Source organism: Cotesia glomerata, linkage group LG7, assembly GCF_020080835.1.
Source record: "Cotesia glomerata isolate CgM1 linkage group LG7, MPM_Cglom_v2.3, whole genome shotgun sequence".
NCBI classification, from domain to species: Eukaryota; Metazoa; Arthropoda; class Insecta; order Hymenoptera; family Braconidae; genus Cotesia; species Cotesia glomerata.
The window spans coordinates 17,538,910-17,559,278 of record NC_058164.1 but is presented as its reverse complement, the minus strand read 5'-3'; the positions used below and the strand labels follow the sequence as shown (position 1 = coordinate 17,559,278).

Sequence of the window (20,369 nt, the reverse complement as noted above, 5' to 3'; positions counted from 1 at the left end):
AAAGATAATTCCATCTGAATTTTTCGGACAATCAACGAGGAAATGTAATTGATTTATCTGGTAATATCAATAAAATATTAGTCAATTAATAAATGAAACGTTCATAAAATACTTGAAAATATTTTTCATGTGACTTAAAATTCAATATATATTGTATTTCAAAGAAACAAGATCATGATCGCCCTACTGAAGTATCAACTTCTGATAATCCACTTGTTGTAAATGATAATCGGTCCATCGAAGTGTTAACCTCTAAAAACATTAAAGCAGCATCTTGTTATATAGAACACCAGTTGAACGATTCTGAATTATCAAGAGAAAATTCAGGTATTAGACTTGAACTCAATCATTACGTTGAATTATCTATTAAGTGCATTTATTTAACAATAAAACATAATTGATTTTCTTTCAGAAAACTATTTGCCATTGCGTTTGACAAGCGCGGGTGGATCAATGTCTAGTGGGGAAGCATTAACTTTTTCTTGATGATGATTATATAAAAGGATAAGAGATTGCTATCAAGATTAAAGTTGTTAATGATGTAGCGGAGAGAGAGAGAGCTGTACAATTGGCTCAAGAATGTATAAATATGGTAGCTAAAGATGAGAATCAAAAACAATATCTTCTCCAGGTGATAAAAAAGTATAAGAATGAATTTTCAAATGCTACTAAGGAATGCCTGACAACAAAAATAAAAGTTCAATAATTAACATATGTATTAAAATAAAATCAATAATGATTTGAATGTTAAAATTTATATTCATAACCTGTATGATTATTGACAGTTTCAAATAAAAGATCTTACACAAAATTCAAAATAAAAATTAATTAGTAAGTAGTTTAAGTAAAATAACCAGAAAAGTCTATAAAAATAAATTTTGGCCTTTTCAAAGGTTATGATATAAATTTTTGGCGCCAATTTAAAAATTTCTCCATCTAAAGGGATCATAATAGAAACAGAATCGAGTATTGTTGGTAAGTTAGGGAGTATAATGAGCGAAATAAAAATTATTTGCTGAAAAGTGCAATAATCCCATGTTAATTAAATGGAAAAAGTATCGTTATTTAGGCAGGATTAAACGGCATCGTAAAAATTTTTTTTTGTTTCTAAAATTTTTTTTAGGTCAAGCAGAAATAATTTTGACGGTACCCAAGTGGAAATAGCCAACTTGGTAAATAACGGACACCCTAATATATATATATATATATATATATATATATATATATATATATATATATATATATATATATATATATATATATATATATATATATATATATATATATATATATATATATATATATAGGGTGTCCCAGAAGTCGCGCACCTCATTGTAGGGATCGAAAGCGAAAAATATTCTGAGACGAAAAGTCCTTAGCCATTTTTGAATCAGACGCATGGATAATTAATAATTAATTAATGAAAGTGACCAATCAGGAGCGCGCGACAGAAGAATTGAAAGTGAGTGGAAAGGCAGAAAGAGAAGCGAGAGTAAGACGAGAGATCTGCTGCCTGCGTCTCGCGCAGTAGACCGAGAGTGGGGACGGAACAAACGTGGACGGCGGACGTACGTGATGCTAGGTGAATGTGTGAGATCGTGCGCTAGTGTGGGCTAGCGTCAGTGTAACGGTAACAATTCACGTATGAATGTGAGTGAGGATATTTTTATTTTTTTTATTACAGGCACAAGATTTGACCGAATTCGACAGGAAAAAAAGGAGATTTTACTGAACTCAATCGGCACGACTGAATTTTGATTTTTAATTGAAATAATTGAAGAAATTTTTAATGAAGAATCAGTAGCGGGGCTCACAAAAAGGCAGAGGGCAAAAGTTACTGGACTTTTTTATTCATTAGGAAAATTAAAGTAATTGTTAATTAAACAATCATTAACAAGGCACTGGGCGGCTGTGTCTGAATTTTTTTTTTATTTGATGTAATTAAAGTAATCGTTAATTGAAAAATAGGTAGCGAGGGTCAGTTAGAGGCCTTGGGCAGCTATGACAAAATTTTGATTTTTAATTAGAATAATTAAAGTAACTTTTAAATAAAAAATAAGTAGCGAGGGTCAGTAAGAGGCACTGGGCAGCTATGAATGAATTTTTATTTTTATTTCGAATAATAACAGTAATTTTTAATTTAATATTAAGTAGCAAGGGTCAGTGTGAGGCCCTGAGCGGCTATGGATGAATTTTTATTAGTATTTCGAATGATTAAAATAATTTTTAATTAAAAAATAAGTAGCAAGGGTGTGTAAGAGACACTGGGCGGCTTGGGATAAATTTTTATTTCGATCTAGAATAATTGAAGTAATTTATAAATGAAAAATAAGTAGCAAGGGTGAGTAAGAGGTACTGGGTGGCTATGAATAAATTTTTATTTTTATTCGGAAAAATAAGAATCCGAACAAAAACAGTTTCACTGTAAAAAAAATCACGCCAAGTCCACGTTTATAAGACTATTAGAAAAAAAAATTCCTTATTTCTTTACAAAAAGATATAAAATTAAAAAATTAAAAAATCCAAATAACCGATATGATTGTATTTGATTTTAGGAAATTAAAAAAGATTTTATTGTAAATTTGAAAATTAAAAAAAAATTTTGGAACGTATTTAGTGTGCGTGGTTGCAAAATATTTTACTTTTAATGAAATTCGTAAAATCTATTTACTAGGACTTTAAAAAAATTGAAATACACAATGACGCACACCAAGTACGTTCCAAAATTTTTTTTTTTTATTTTTAAATTTACAATAAAATTTTTTTTAATTTCCGAAAATCAAATACAATCATATCGGTTATTTGGATTTTTTAATTTTTTTATTTTATATCTTTTTGTAAAGAAATAAGGAATTTTTTTTCCTAACAGTCTCATGAACGTGGACTTGGCGTGATTTTTTTTACAGTGAAACTGTTTTTGTTCGGATTTTAGTATTTTTTGTAATTATAATAAAAATTTACAATCGGTACCAACTTAAATCTCGCGTTGGCTGCATTTTTTATAGCAAACTATCCTTTTGAAGCTACAGTTTATGTAAAAACAATTCCAGCGCACCCTGGCGAATGTCGATGCAAGCTGTGAAATGTATTTTTTTAACTGTAGTTTCCCATCTATTGGAAGATTACCATGCATTCTCGAATTATTTAGTCTATGGCATGTCACTTTTTACATAGAAAAAAAGTCAAGATCGAAATTTTTGAGCTTGCTATAGTTTGTGTTGATAAAATTTAATAATTTCAAGTAAATTAATTATTATAATTGAATATAATTAATTAATATCAGTAAAATAAAGCATGAATTACTGTTATAATATAAAATTTAGGAACAAGAAGTACTGTAGAATTAAATAAAATTTTGCAACCTCAAAATACCGTTCTGCTTACAGTAAACACAGTCGGTAGTCTGGCGCTCCGTTTACAACGGATTTGAACGGAACTTGGCGCCAGATTCTACCAAATCTGTGGATAATTTTCAATTGAAAAATAAGTAGCGAGGGTCAGTTAAAAGCATTGAGAGGCTATGAATGAATTTTTATTTTTATTTCGAATATTTAAAGTAATTTTTGATTGAAAATCGAGTAACTAGGTCGAGTAAGAGGCACTTGGCGGTTATGAATGAATTTTTATTTTTATTGGGAATAGTTGGAATAATTTTTAATTCAAAAATAAGTAGCGAGATTCAGTTAGAGGCACTAGGCGGCTATGAATGAATTGTTATTATTATTTCGAATCATTCAAATAATTTTTAATTGAAAAACAAGTAGCGAGGGTAAGTACTAGCCCCTGGGTGGCTATGAATGAATTTTTATTTTTATTTGGAATAATTAAAGTAATTTTTAAATGAAAAACAAGTAGTGAGGGTCAGTGAGAGGCAATGAGCAACTATGAATTAATTTTAGTTTTTATTCGGAATAGTAAAAGTAATTTTTAATTAAAAAATAATTAGCGAATTTTTATTTTTATTCGGAATAATAAGAGTAATTTTTGATTGACAAATAAGTAGCGAGGGTCAGTTAGAGGCCCTGGGCGGCTATGAATGAATTTTTATTATTATTTCGAATGATTACAGTAATTTTTAATCAGAAAACCACCCAGAGCCTCAACTTGACACTTACCACTAATTTTTGACATGAAAATTACTTTAATCATTCTAAATAAAAATAAAAATTTATTCATAGCTGCCCAGTGCCTCTTAATTATCGTTCCTACTGGTTCTTCAATCAAGAATTATTGTAAGTATTGTTAATTGAAATGAAAATTCCTTCCCAAGCCGCCCAGTGTCTCTTACACACCCTTGCTACTTATTTTTTAATTAAAAATTATTTTAATCATTCGAAATACTAATAAAAATTCATCCATAGCCGCTCAGGGCCTCACACTGACCCTTGCTACTTAATATTAAATTAAAAATTACTGTTATTATTCGAAATAAAAATAAAAATTCATTCATAGCTGCCCAGTGCCTCTTACTGACCCTCGCTACTTATTTTTTATTTAAAAGTTACTTTAATTATTCTAATTAAAAATCAAAATTTTGTCATAGCTGCCCAAGGCCTCTAACTGACCCTCGCTACCTATTTTTCAATTAACGATTACTTTAATTACATCAAATAAAAAAAAAATTCAGACACAGCCGCCCAGTGCCTTGTTAATGATTGTTTAATTAACAATTACTTTAATTTTCCTAATGAATAAAAAAGTCCAGTAACTTTTGCCCTCTGCCTTTTTGTGAGCCCCGCTACTGATTCTTCATTAAAAATTTCTTCAATTATTTCAATTAAAAATCAAAATTCAGTCGTGCCGATTGAGTTCAGTAAAATCTCCTTTTTTTCCTGTCGAATTTGGTCAAATCTTGTGCCTGTAATAAAAAAAATAAAAATATCCTCACTCACATTCATACGTGAATTGTTACCGTTACACTGACGCTAGCCCACACTAGCGCACGATCTCACACATTCACCTAGCATCACGTACGTCCGCCGTCCACGTTTGTTCCGTCACCACTCTCGGTCTACTGCGCGAGACGCAGGCAGCAGATCTCTCGTCTTACTCTCGCGTCTCTTTCTGCCTTTCCACTCACTTTCAATTCTTCTGTCGCGCGCTCCTGATTGGTCACTTTCATTAATTAATTATTAATTATCCATGCGTCTGATTCAAAAATGGCTAAGGACTTTTCGTCTCAGAACATTTTTCTCTTTCGATCCCTACAATGGGGTGCGCGACTTCTGGGACACCCTGTATATTAGGGTGTGCAAAAATGTAACTTCCGTGAAGAACCTTTTAAAATTGGAATTTCGATTTCCACTTTTGACAGGGGTTGTGTTTGTGTGTTTCCTGAGATATTTTGGGGTGAGACGATAAATTTGATTTTCATAGAATTTTTTAACAGGAGCTTAGTTTGGACACTTCCGCTGAAAATTCAAAATTTGGCCGGAAGTGCTCAATTAAATTTCCTGCTAAAAAATTCTATGAAAATCAAATTTATCCTCTCACCCTAAAATATCTTAGGAAATGCCTAAGCACAGCTGCTTTTAAAAGCGGAACTCAAAATTCCAATTTTAAAAGGTTCTTCACGGAAGTTACATTTTGGCACACCCTAATATATATTTACAACGATATAACGATATCGTTACAACGGGGAATATACGATATAACGTGGCTTGTCACCCCTAGCGTATCGCTATCTACTAAGTATACACCAAATATACACGGTGTATACGCGGCGTATATACACTGAGTATACACCAAGTTTACACCAAAAATTTTTTCTAAGTCCCATTTTCATAAAAATTTCTCAGTGTTGGAAGCAAAGTCAAAAATTTTTTAAGTGTGACTGGAATAGTATTTTTTTACGACCAAAAAAAGTGTGTCTGGAACGATCAATTTCCAATTCTCATCAGCTCTGAAACTTGAAAAACACCATCGATAGCTGCAAACCGTTTTATTATTAAAGTAAAATAAATTGATAATTATTATTTTTTAGTTTCAGAATTATTTAAGGGAACATTTAAGAAAGAAACAGCACTACGGACAATTGCTAGATTAAATATATAATGATCGATAAAATTGTGAAAGTTGTCCAAACTTGGTGAATAACTTAAATCAAACACATAGAATAGTTTGTACAACGTTGAAAAAATAGTTGCAGGTTTGCAATCTTTTGCAAAATCAATTAAATGTCCATCTAATTGTACAAAATATGTATCCTCCTGACCGTTCATCACAATCATAAATGGTTGAACATTCGTGGTCGCTTTGATATTAAAATCATCAACATAATTTTGCATGTTGGTCCCTTCTTACACACATAAAACATTTATATAATCATTTATTATTATTATTTGTTTCGTCTAAGAAATTTAGATGAACATATGCAGCGAAAATATTAAATAATTCAAACTTACAGAAATTATGTGTAGCAAAGAAGGATTAGGAAATGTAGTTACATTTTTTACTTCATCATTGGTATCTTCTATTGGTGAGTTTGATACATCAAGTTGGTTCTAAAAACAAAAATTCAAGGTATTAGAAGGTGTAGTGTATTTAAGATAAACTTTATATGCCATATCATAAGTACTAACTTTAGTTTAGTAAAATTTTTAAGAAAAAAGTAAAAATTTACCTTCAAGAATTTTTAAAGTTTCTTCATCCTTGATGGATGGTATTAAAATATCCAGCAACTTACTAACTGTATATTTTTAAGGATTTTGAGCTAGAATATAGCGAGATGTTCCAGAGATGGCTGCAAGGTCAACAACCTCTTTTCAGATTTTTTTTCAAATGTTCAGACAAACATGAAAAAAATTGATCAAAATTCTATGACGGAGGTTGATTTTTTTTTTATTTTTTCAGTAGTAAAATGAAAAATCTCTCGAAAAATTTTTTTTATGCTTTCACTCACTGAATTACGACAAATTTATTAACGATGAATTATAAAAACTTGTCCACTGTAAAAAATTTGCGGAGTGAATGCGAAGTGGATGATTTTCAGTTGATTTAGTCCCCACTGAGTGAATTTTTTTTATTGAATAAAAACAAACAGTTATTACTCGAGTTTATTTGCAAAATTTTATTTTTTATTAACTTTTCGCAGAGAAAATTGAAAATTTTTGAAAATCGGGAAGTTATTGGTTTTACCTCGTTTTTCGAAAATCGAGTTTTCATCAGATCTCGACGTTTCGAGGTTCTAGGAAGCTACCCCGACAGTTTTTACGATGATGCCTGTATGTCTGTATGTATGAATGTATATGTGCATGTTTTTTTTTTAATTTTCCTGAAAATTTTAATTTTTTTGAAAATGTTAATTTTTTTTCAAAATTTGATTTTTTTAAATTTTAATTAAAAAAAAAAAATTTTCTTCACAACTTTTGTTCTGAGGACTTCAAAAATTTTTTTAGTGTATACTCGGTGTAAACTCTGTGTATATCGTGCGCATATACACCGTGTAAATTCAGTGTAAACTTGAAGTGTATTTGGTGTATATACAAAATGCACTGAGTATACACCAAATAAACCCCTAATTTACACTGACACTAAGTATATCGAGTTTACACTAAGTTTACACGGTGTATATGGATCCGCTAGGGTACGGTGATAGCGTCGCCAATTTACAATGGATCTTTACCAAACTTAACATACTTATTCTGTAGATAAATACCGAAGTCAAGTTTGAAGATGAGCTCAATCGGTCAAGTAATTTAGAAATGCCAGGATTTCAAAGTTTTCAAAATCATAAAAATTCATATTTTTTCACTTTTTTACTTGAATAACTTGTGAATGGGATAACTTATTGAATCTCTGTGAATTGTATCTAAAAGTTCTTGAAATAAGCTTTAATTTAAGTACCATATCATATTAGGGTGTCCGTTATTTTCCGTTGATTTTTTTCTCGCTGCCACCCCCTGGATTTTTAGTTCTTGAACTAAAAAAAAATATCTTACATAAATAAGCTCTTAATTACCAAATTAAACCGTGCCCAAATCGAGTTACATTTTCCATTTAAATAACATGGAAATTTGGAACTTTTTGGAATTAATTTTTTTCCTTAAAAAAAAATCCCACTACGATTATGATCAATGCATATTTTGATGGGAAATTAAATGCTTTACAAAAAAGTTCTCTTATAATTTTTCGATAAAATCAATCCTTTAAAAGTTATTTGTGGTTTCAGTTGTATATATACTAGGGTGTTCCAATTTTAGGCGACTTTTTTTTTCAACGTAAAAACAGGCTGAAAACTGGCATGAAGGTGAGAACAGAAGCCTGTTCAAAGCGGAGCTCTTAATATTAATATTTAGAGGTGTCTGTCCCTAATTTTTCATTTCCCATTTAAATAACATAGGAAAAAAAATTCTTTTTTTTGTTTATTTTTCTAGCTCGGCATACGCACCTCATATAAATAAGTCCATAGCATATTCTTGTAGAGAATTCAACGCTCTACAGAAAAGTCCTCTTACACTTTGATCATAAAGACAGCCGTTCTACAGTTATTCAAACGTAAACTTCTAAATGTATAAAATTTTTATTATTCAAGTATTAAACTGATACAAATTAATTTATTACTGTCTTAAAAATTATTTTTATATGTAAAATTGGTTCTGATGCGCTAACATTTTCATAAAGCTAAAAAAAAAAAAAATTACTCATGTATCAAATTTTTTTCTTCTTTATTTCATTTACTTTAAGAAAATCATGACCCGAGTTTAATGAATTAAATTTTTAAAAAGTTTCACGGAATTATCAATTTATTACTTTACACGGAGGGAAAGATATGTTTGGAAAATCAGAAAAGTGCACGTCTTATAACGCTCATTTATCACGAAAAAATCTGCAAAACGGTTGACCCTAAAGGCCATCCCTGCAACTTCCGCTAATTCCATATCTAAGCGCTTAAAACTGCACTTACGAGGTTTTTGAGTTCTTCAAGTCAAAAGTCTGATAAAAGTTTCAAAGAACACTATTTTTCGAACTTTCGAAGTGCAATAACTCTTGAATGAATTAACGAATAATCGAAACTTTTATCAGACTTTTGACTTGAAGAAAATCAAGAAAATTTTCTTGAACCAAGAAATATATCTTGACTCGAGAATTTTTCCCCTTGACTTAAGAAATTCTTTTTTTTCAAAATGGTGTTCTTGGTTCAAAATTATTGCTCTTGAGTCAAGTGAAATTTTTTATCAGTTTAGTATTTATTTATGTCGATGGTCTAATTAGCAATTGGTCTAACCCCTTATTTTTTAGAGAGTAATTTTTTAACAATTTGATGTAGTGATAGTCCAATTATAAATTATTTGAATGATCCTGACCAAAATATTATACCTCTATTAAATATTAAATGATTTTTTATATATCATTTAAGTGATAATAAATTTCGAACTAATTGTATTTTCGTACAAATGAAACATTCTCTAAAATGGAGTTAGACAATTTGCTAATTAGAACGTCGATGTGTCATTTTGGTTTGTGGCACCTCTTGCAGCATCAGTTCCATACCATGATTTAAATTATATAGAACTGTGTATCAATACAAGACGACTGATAAAAAAGTTTCTGAGGCAGCATTGCACAAATTCAAAAACCATCTGTGGTATTTAACTGGTGAAAAAACTGCTTTGGCTTTTTTTGATCCAAATATATCACTTCACGTAAAACGAAAAATGATTAAGGTAGTTGGGTCCTGCAAGGCATATTTCAAGAAAGATATGAAATTTTTTTTTGAAAGATAAATATCTTAATAATTCACCACCAAAATTTCAAATCAATTCATCACACCGTATTTGAGTAATTAATTTTCAAAATTGCATAATTTACACGCAGAGGTATAGAGAGATGGTAAAGTAAGTATGAAATCTTCCGTACTACTCGAGTGATGCAAATAATTTTATACTAACTTCACTATCTCTCTATACCTCTGCGTGTAAATAATGCAATTTCGAAAATTGATTACTCAAAAACGGTGAGGTGAATTGATCTGAAATTTTGGTGGTAAATTATTAATATATTTATCTTTCGATAAAAAAAATTTCATAATTTTTTTGAAATATGCCTTGCAGAATCCAACTATCTTGAAGCGTTAAAATGTGATGAAAATTTCGATTTTAATTTCCCCTAAACGCTATATAGTTAATTTAGATAATAAAATTATCAACTTACAAAAAAAAGATATTGATTTTCTTATTAAATAAATTAATTTTCATTAATTGAAATTCGATTAAATTTTTTGTTCGATTCAACATAAATAAAAATTTCCTAGAGATTAACTTTGAGACATGGGCTACCAATAACGATTGTTTGGAAAGATTAGACATCATTAATAATTTACAATTGTAACGATGTAGCCGAAAAAGCGCTTCGATTAATTCAAGATACATCAACATTTTAACTCATGAAGAAGAACAAAAACAATATTTAGTGCAAATTATTCATAAAAACAAAAATACTTATCATAATGCGACTAAAAATTGCTTAACAAATAAATGTGAATAGAGACAGAAAAAATACATATTAGCGGCAATACTATTAAGAATGTATTCGATCATCGCATTGTTAACGTTACTGTAACTGTTAATCTTTTTGATAAAATTTTTGAAACATTTATAGATGAAATAAATGACTATAACACATGAAACTTCATAGCAAAACTGAAAAACTATGATAATAACTATATACACAACTTAAACCATAAATAACTTTTAAAGGATTGATTTTATCGAAAAATTATAAGAGAACTTTTTTGTAAAACATTCAATTTCCCATCAGAAAATGCATTGATCATAGTCGTAGTGGCATTTTTTTCGAAGGAAAAAAATTAATTCCAAATTTCCATGTTATTTAAATGGGAAATGTAACTCGATTGGGGCACGGTTTAATTTGGTAATTAAGAGCTTATTTATGTAAAATATTTTTTTTTAAGTCAAGAACTAAAAATCCAGAGGGCGGCAGCGAAAAAAAAATCAACTTGGGAAATAACGGACACCCTAATATCATATGTGTAGTCTCAAAATTATGTCCTATTCCGCTATGCCAATTATGAAATTTGCTGTTGCACTAGTTTTTTTTTTTTTTTGTATACAATCCTAGTAGTTTTAACTTCCCGCTAAGATAATCGAAGATTTTCAAAAATCGGGAAGTTATTGTTTTCACCCCGTTTTGCAAAAATCGAGTTTTCATCAGATCTCGACATTTGAAGGTCATAGGAAGCTTCCCTGACTATCCCCGCGAGGTTGTCACGGCGTCTGTATGTATGTGTGTGTGTGTGTGTGTGTGTGTGTGTGTGTGTGTGTGTATGTGTGTGAAAGTAGGTGAACCGCTTATAACTTTTGAACGGCTTGACCGATTTCATCGCGGTTGATGCCATTCGAAAGAACTTGACCAAACTTAGATTTTGAAAACTATTTGGACCGATTCAGATCAATAGATTTTGAGAAATCTTCAAAAAACTGAAAAAAAAATTTTTTTCAAATGTGGTTTTTTTTGGAATAACTTTTAAACGGCTTAAAGGTTCAATTCCAAAAACTAATCAGCTCTTAACCTCAAAAAACCACGTCGATCGCCACCAGTCCGGTCAAAATCGGTTGATTCGTTCGAGAGATATCGTGAACGAAAGAAAACCGAAAAAAGTGTTTTTTCGGAATAACTCCAAAATTCCTAGCGCGATCAATTCAAAATTTAAGATTCTTTGTGAGGCTTGAAAAACTGCGTCGAATGCTTCTAACCACGTAAAAATCGGTTTATTCATTCAAAAGTTATTGTGGTTTTAAAATTCAAAAAATAGTGTCTTATCAAATCTCTATCAGACTTTTGAGCTCGAAGAGCTTTAAAGGATAGGAAAGTAATCTCTTTGAGCTCGGAGAGCTCAAAATAACCCATAAATTGTATTTTTGAGCTCGAAGAGCTCAAAAACGTCATTGGTGCAATTTTAAGCGCCTAAGTATGGAATTAGCGGGAAGTTGCAGGGATGGCCTTCAGGGTCAACCGTTTTCCTAATTTTTTTTTTCTAATCACTATGAAATCTATACTTCCATTTTGGCTGCCGAATGGCCTTTTTGTAATTTGAAACATATATTTGAACTTTTTTTTTGTTTTTGACTTTTTTTTTAAATGCTTGACAGCTTGCTTTTATATTATTACACTATCAAGATCCATCTTCCAATCTCACGTAAAGCAAATTGTATTTTTTCTAGTAATTAACACCTTTATGACCATTATAAATAATCTTCTTAATTCGTTAGAACATTCCAATGCAATATCTATTTTCATTTATTAATTATGTAAAGTAAATTACGAATACCTAAGTTGATCTTTTTCATTATAAGAATTATAAAATGTATTTGATCCCAGTATGAATATGTACTTCAATAACGTATCGTATTTGAAAAGTATAATAAATGAACTCATTTTATTACATATCATGAAATATGTAAGTGGATATGTATAATACAAAGAGGATTCATACGGATGCACGTGTATTGTGCCAATGATCTCAAGGACGTTCACGCAAAAAGATTCAATGTATAGGTACAAGTAGCTTCGAGTGACGGGCCTATTGCATCGTCGACTATAAACACTTACTCCCACTATTAAAATTAAATACTATAACATATATTAGTATAATAACATGTCATTGATGTGAATTCTAACAGTCGTGGAAACTAGTCTTCTTTGAAAAGTCAATGATGAAAGATTTAAAGTGAATAGTTAAAAAACTACTTCACACTTTGAGTAAATAGGTATAATTTAAAATACTTCATTACTGGTAGAATTGATTTTTTACTATTTTATACAAATTATCATATACGCAAATTTTAATACTGAACATTAAAAATAACTATATTACAAATTTTTCGCATTATTTAAGACATTTATTAGTATGCTCTATGATTTACTAATATGCTGTAAAGAACATAATTATTCCATAATTGATTTTCAAATATTGTACAGGATAGAGAATTTCATACTGTTTGAAACATGTTGCACAAAAATTTAAAAAAATGCTTTTATATTAGGGGTGTGCGAATATTCGAGTTTACGAATAATTCGCCTCGAATTCGAATCGAATTATTCGATTCGAATTTCGAATCGAATATTCGAATAATTCGAATCGTTCGAATAATTCGAATAATTCGAATCGTTCGAATATCTCAAATAATTCAAACAGTCGTTTTCTGTTAATAAACTGATTAATTTTTGTGTAAAAATTAATTTGTTTTATTTTATTTGACTAAATAAAGTCTTCATAATTATTCGATAGTAAAGTCTGCTTATTATTTGTAATAAATATCTCTTGGTGTATTCGGACTCCCCGCCTCGGGGCACCTCGCTATTTTGACATTTTTCCGGAAAAATTCGATTTCTTTAATAAATGAGATCTACAGGCACGATAGATCAGACATTGAAAAAGTGTAAATATAGACTATGGAAATTCTATAGCTTTATCTCTAGCTAAGATTATTTAAATTAATTTATTTTTCTCTTAACTGAAATAAATTACGTCTATAGCTATATTACATTATAGTAATATTTACATAGCCCACATGAATTTTTTATGAATTTTATATATTCCACAAATATGGGAAATATCATATAGGTTTATAAAATATATGAAAAAATCGTGTGCGTACTCAAATGAAAGGTCTCGATGAGCGTAACATCAGGATGAGCTTATGTCTTAAAAAATGTCAAGAATTGAAGAATGACTTTGTATTTTGTCTACTGATGATATGTTTAACGAACGATACAAGCTCATCCTCGAGTTACACTTATCGAGATCTATCATTTAAATACCCACACGAATTTTTATATATTTTATATATTTCACAAATATGATACACAGTAAAAAATTTTGCGTCATTGCGTCAAAAAATTATGTGTTAAAAATTTTTGTGTTAAATATTTAACACTTTTATGTGTAAATTTAACATTAATTGTGTTAAATTAACACAGAAAAATGTTAAATTAACACAAAAAAGTGTAAAATATTTAACATAAAAATTTTTAACACAAAATTTTTTGACGCAATGACGCAAAATTTTTTACTGTGTAAATATCATATCTATAAAATCTTTTATTAAAAAGCTTATGCGACGTATTCATTGTTGTCGCTTTTCATTGCTACCTTTACACTCTTTCAATGTCTGAACCATCGTGTCGTAGATCTTATTTAAAATAAAATCGAATTTTCCCGGAGAAATGTCAAAATGACGAGGTGCCCCGAAACAGGGGGTCCGAATTCACCAAGAAATATTTATTACAAATATAATAAGCAGCCTTTACTATCAAATAATTATGAAGACTCCTTTAGTCAAATAAAATCAAACGAATTAATTTTTACATAAAAATTAGTTGGTTTATCGACAGAAAACGACTGTTTCAATTATTTAAAATATTCGAACTATTCGAATTATTCGAACTATTCGAATCATTCAAACTATTCGAATTATTCGAACTATTCGAATTATTCAAACTATTCGAATATTCGATTCGAATTTCGAATCGAATAGTACTATTCGATTCGATTCGATTCGAACACTATTCGCACACCCCTATTTTATATATGATTTTTTAAATTGAATCCTGAAAGATATTTCTTAAAGGTGATTGAATCTTTCAATTTTTTTGAAAATTTTGTATCGTAAGCTTTTATCAATTCATTAACTTTCAAGCATCGGTTAATACTCAGGATACTTTGCTATTTTTTCCCATTTTGGATTGTTATTTATTTATTAATTTAATTTTAATTTAGAGTCGGTTTATTTGCTGTGGTGGATTTCAACTGTTGGAAGTGGTACGTTGAGGTCTTTTGGGTTGTGAAAATCTTAACTTACGCGGCAAGGGTCAAATCTCAACCAAACTGGTTTCTAAGACCAGCTTGGAAATCGAACCCACACTTAGCCGGTGAGAAAGTTCGAGTGCTCTATAAGCCGTGCGCCTTTGACCACTCGGCTAACATCACCGATTCATTTTGAATGATTGATGTATAATTATTTCTTATTCAATAATAATTAAAATCAATGTTTGTCATTTTATATTTTGTTTTTAGTTATTTAAACATGTTTATTAATAGTAAACATTTAAAACGAAAAATCAGTTTCTAAATTTGTTTAAAGACAACGTAATAACAAAATTTTTTATTTATTTGCATATTTCTTCGAAAAAATAGCTTCTCTCTTATTTTTTGCTAAAAAGTATTTTTATCATTCAACTTGATTTGTTGCGTGGTAATTATTTCTACATTTGAAGAAATCAATTGTTTGTTTTTACAGACAATCTTTTCAACATTGCTTATTGTTAGAAATTCTACTAAGTCTGTTTCATTCGTTGTGATACACAGCACTTTATGTGAATTCTGAACTATGTAGGCATAGCGTCGGTTTAATATATGTTGTAATTAAACAGCGGAAAAAAGTAATAGAAGAAAAAATTATTTTTTGGCCCGTCCAATTGCTTCGGAACATCATATAAAAATAATAGTTATCTTAGAAATTTGTTGCGCTTTAATTGACCAATTAAAATATTAAAAAATCTGGAAAACGATTGACCTTGCAGGCCACCTCCACTATTTTCAAGCTTTTAACACTTGAAATTTCGCTTATTATGAAGTTTTGAGCTCCTCGACCTAACAAATACAACAATGGTACTTTTCCAAGCTCTTTGAACTGCTCTAAACTTCGTGCTTTCTAAAATGTAAATTATATATAACTGATGAATTTTTGGACTTGCCACCATTACTTGCGCAATATTTAAGTATATCCGTGAAACACAATATTAATGAAGACTCATTTCCATACGTTTTTTTAAATAAAATTATATATTGTGTATTATGATCAATAAATCAATATCGGAGGAAGTAATAATTGAGTGCGTAAACACCGATTATATTAGTCAGTATCAGAATAGTTTCATCTGAGGAATGAAAAAATTATTTAAAACGATTTAAAAATGACACCTGTTCATACCTGATGTCAGATATGACCATGCCTATTCATGCATGATCATCATGTCTGAAGAATTAAATACTTCAGGCCTTAGCGTGCATGACCATGCCTATTCATGTCTGATCCAGCCTGGGAGATAAAAATCTCCAGCTTTGATCAGAACTAATTATTGGTTCATGTATATGTCACAATGAACAGAAATGATCATGTCTGGTGTTATAAACTGATTCAAACATCATCATGCATGACCATGCTTGTTTATGTCTGACCACGCTTGATTGTACCTTTTTTTTTGTTTTTACGAATGAACAAAATATTCAGTACTGTCTATGATATATTCTTTAATTATAAAATATATTAATTCACATTCATACTGGAAGAAAAGTTTTATCGAGCCAAAATCTATAAGTTTAAGTTCACAATACTAATATCAAGATTATCATCTTCCTTTTTTATTAATTCTATGGAATTTCACTAGATTTAGTGGAATTTCTGTGATTTTAATTGTAACGGGGTGGTCTAAAATCCCGGAGTTTCACGCCAGAAGCCTCGTGTCGGGTCGGCTTGATAATCAAAATACCAAGTATTGTGATTATCAGAATATAAGTCAGTTCAAGACCTATACTCTACGTAGTAAACTATAATATATGCGCTGTCGCTGCCATCGACGTTTTAAAACCTACAGTTAGTTTATTTGATTTATGCACTGGTAAAAATAGAATTCAACTAATATTTATTATATTAGCTTGAAAAAAATTTATTATTACACTTTTAATTTTAATTTTAATTTGTTTTGTTAGCTTTATAAGTCAATTGATTTGTGCCAGTAAAGTGAGGTTATAAACATCTAATAGTCTGTAACATTGGTATACTGATAATCAGTATACCTAGGTATTGTGAAAATCAGTATACTTATTGTGATAATCAAAATACCACGTATTCTTAGTAGCACAATACCAAGTATTCTGATTATCAAAAAAAATATCCTTAGTAGCAAAATACTTTTTTCTCAGTGCATACACCGCGTGCCCGGTAAATCTAGACCCACGCCCACTCAGTGAAATTTCTCTGGTAATTATTTTTATATTTATTAGATTCTAATTGTTATCACTACTCTTTACTATAGTTATTCATCTAGTAACCTTACTCGCTGATCATGGGCACGTACATAAAGGGGTAGGTATTATATAATATTACAATAGAAAAAACGATTGCATAAGAGATCTGAAATTTTCCAAAAATTCATATAATTTTGTGAAATTTAATAAAAGTACTATTTCTAGTTACTTGTTACAATTTTATATACTTCTTTCAAATTCTACTTTACTTACATAGTCTCATAAAGTTCAATAAATTTTCATGAAAATTTGTATAAATCCATAGTCTCTATCCAGTTCCACAGGTATCAGTAGCGAGCTTCTTATAAGAACTTTTATAAGATTATATAATTTTATGGAACTTTATGATTTTCATCAAATTTTATGAAATTTGCATCTACGTCACGATTGCGATCTATCGATAGATTGAACTATGCTAAATTTCAAGTCGATCGGGTGTATAGTTTTAGAGTTTTCATGATAAGTCACTCAGTCAGTGGTATTTCGCTTGTATACTGTAACAGGATAAAATTACCCTGAGTCGATATATCACCAGATATCGATAATATTACGACGCAGCACTGGCGCGTCTCGATCTTCGGGCCTAAAGAGAGAGTAGGAGGGGGTAGTTTGGGGGTTATTCTATAGGAACCATGCATTGCAAAAGGGAAAAGTGGTGTATCTGTATCGACAGAAGCCAATAACATCGAAGATTTCGACCTGAAGTGGTGAGTTAGATCGTCGTATATTCAACAAGGTATCAATAATTATTCTGTGGGCTAGGAGTGGATCGCGGGGTTTATACTCGGCTTACTTCTCCTCTGATCAATTGTTCATTAATTATTAATTGGTAATAATTCAATAATTATTTAAATTCATTTGTTCGTTAGTCAGTGCTGAGTGGTCCTCAAGGGGATTATTACCTGAGTGTCACTCAGAGACCTTGTGGTGTAACTTTTCGTGAGAGTTTATTTGATAAAATAATAATTTACTCGATTATTTATCATATTTTGAACATCTGAAAATCAGTTGTAACGTCCACGTTTTCTAATAGTATATCTAATTAATCTCCGGCTCGAAATTTGCTCGCCAGAGTCCAGGGTCTTAAACGGGGATTGCATCATAAAAAACAAAATATAAACAAAACGCTTCATTTTAAATAAATCAAAGAAAAAGAAAACCTTTTTATTGGCATGATCATGTTAATAAATGATATAAACAATATAAACAAATTAAACAATATAAACAACACATTAGAACACTCTTTTCACACATATTCGCGGTTCAAAATCATTAACGCGGTTCAAAATCAATAAACAATCTAAACAATATAAGCAATATACACTAATGCAATAGAATATTCTATCCAAACATACACGACGGTATTCACGGTTCAAACTAAAAAACGCGGTCTACAAAACACTAACTAGTTTCCCAATAACGCCCCCCCCCCCGGGTGACTAGCCGTCATCCCTGAGAGTCCTAAACTCTACCCTGAGAGCAAGTGGAGAGTTTCCTCCTCGCTCCTACCTACACGGCTTATGATACTACCTACTCGGCTGAAGGCCTTGGCACGGGGAGTTGTACTTTCATCCGGTCGGCCCCCGATACTTACCTGGATCTTGGTCAGACTCCAGGTAGAGTATCATCCTCTAGAATTACTTGGTGAAGAGTATTCAACCGAGTAATTCTCCCGAGAAAGAATTGCTAGTCAAATTTATTTTCAAAACGGAACTTAACATATTTTTGATATAACTTTACAAACGAGAAATCTTCGCCCTCTGTCGAGGCTCGGGCAAGCTCAACAATCGTCGAAAATTTCTAAGTTTTTATTCTTAAAGACAAATTCTAACAAATTCATTTATTATTTTAATCGTAATTTCTTTCATTATATATTCATTCGTCGATTTCCCATACTAAAACTTGCTCGGGACATAAAATTTTCACTTACCTAAATTATTTCTCACAAAATATTAATCGTCATTTCTTTCATTTTCTATCCATTCGTTGCTTTCCTATACTAAATTGGCTTGGGACTTAGAATAATTTCTCCAGTCTTTTAATTTCTTTTACAATTGATTTCTTTTGCTCGCTAAATTCTGCTTGGCTTCAAAATAATTCCTCACACTCTTAAATTTATAATTTCATCAAACCTTCGGTAACAATAACATAATATTATTAACTAAATAAATACAATAATTAAATAATAATCACCGCAATAATCATAATAATTGTTTCTATTAATTTTTAAGTAATTAATAAAAATAAACCAAAATACTCAAATACAAAAAGTAAAATCTTGGTCATACGGTTTTAATTGTACATATTTTATTGATCAATTTAATAAAATAAAAACCGAAGGTAAAAATTTTTACTAAAATTTCCATTGTCTTCTCACGAATCCTAGTCGAGCGTCGGTTAAATTTTACAACGCAGTTAATCCGGACCCGAGGTTAGTTACTACGCACTAACGAATATTGGCGTCCATTTTGAGCGCGCAAATTCTTGTCGATTATTTTACTCGATAATTTACTATGAACAATTGAATTATTATTATTAGTATTATTTATTGCAAGATTATTATTTATTAACATTATATTATTTATTGAGAATTCATTTACTGTGATTTTAGCGCATTTAAGACTGATTTACCCGTAGATATACTTTTGGCAATTAATTTTCACACTGCGATAAATTATTATATATTTATTTATTTAACTGAAAAATTCTACGTGATTATTTTATATATTGAACTTACGTTCTGGAATTTATTTTTGGTAATTTTATTTCATCATTTTGATAAAATTCTTTAGAATTTATTTAACAGCGTGGATATTAAGTCCGGGAATATTTAGTTAAATTTATGTCGAATATTCTTAAGAATTTATTTCAATGCTGAGTATTAAATTTATGATTGATTTTGAATAAATTTATGCGTCAGATTTTAGTTCGGATTTTTTGGAATTGAATTATTAGTCGTGAAAATAATTTTTGTAATTTAGTTGCTAGCTAATGACTGATGTTTTAAGTCGAGAAATGAATTTATCATATTTTTCCTGAATTAAATTTTGTTAAGAATTTTAGTAATTAATAAAAATAAAGTAAATTCAGTGTGTGTGTACATTAAGCCACACCGTCCATCTTACGGCAAGCATTTTTACAAATATAAATAATGCTGTGAAGCGGGAAAGAATAGGAGTTACGGTAATTATTACGTGAAGCGTTCCACATTCACGTAACAGGATATTGGTAGGAAAGGATTGAGAAAGGAATGTAGAGAGGATAATCTTAATGTGAGTTTATAGAATATGCGAGAAAAAATTATTAGATAGCTCGGACT

General features: G+C 30.1%; 1 protein-coding gene across 3 annotated transcripts in view; it reads left to right on the top strand.

Moving 5' to 3' along the window:
* LOC123268757 (ATP-sensitive inward rectifier potassium channel 11-like) overlaps positions 1-20,369 on the top strand; it is a 213,340-nt gene that overhangs the window by 20,554 nt on the left and 172,417 nt on the right. Inside the window, exon 1 of one of the 3 annotated variants that reach the window (XM_044734110.1) lies at positions 12,620-12,728. The exons of the other annotated variants lie outside the window; for them this stretch is intronic. The gene's annotated coding sequence lies outside the window, so the exon portion shown is untranslated. Of the gene's footprint in view, positions 1-12,619; positions 12,729-20,369 lie in introns of those variants that run through there. 3 annotated transcript variants of the gene reach the window in all.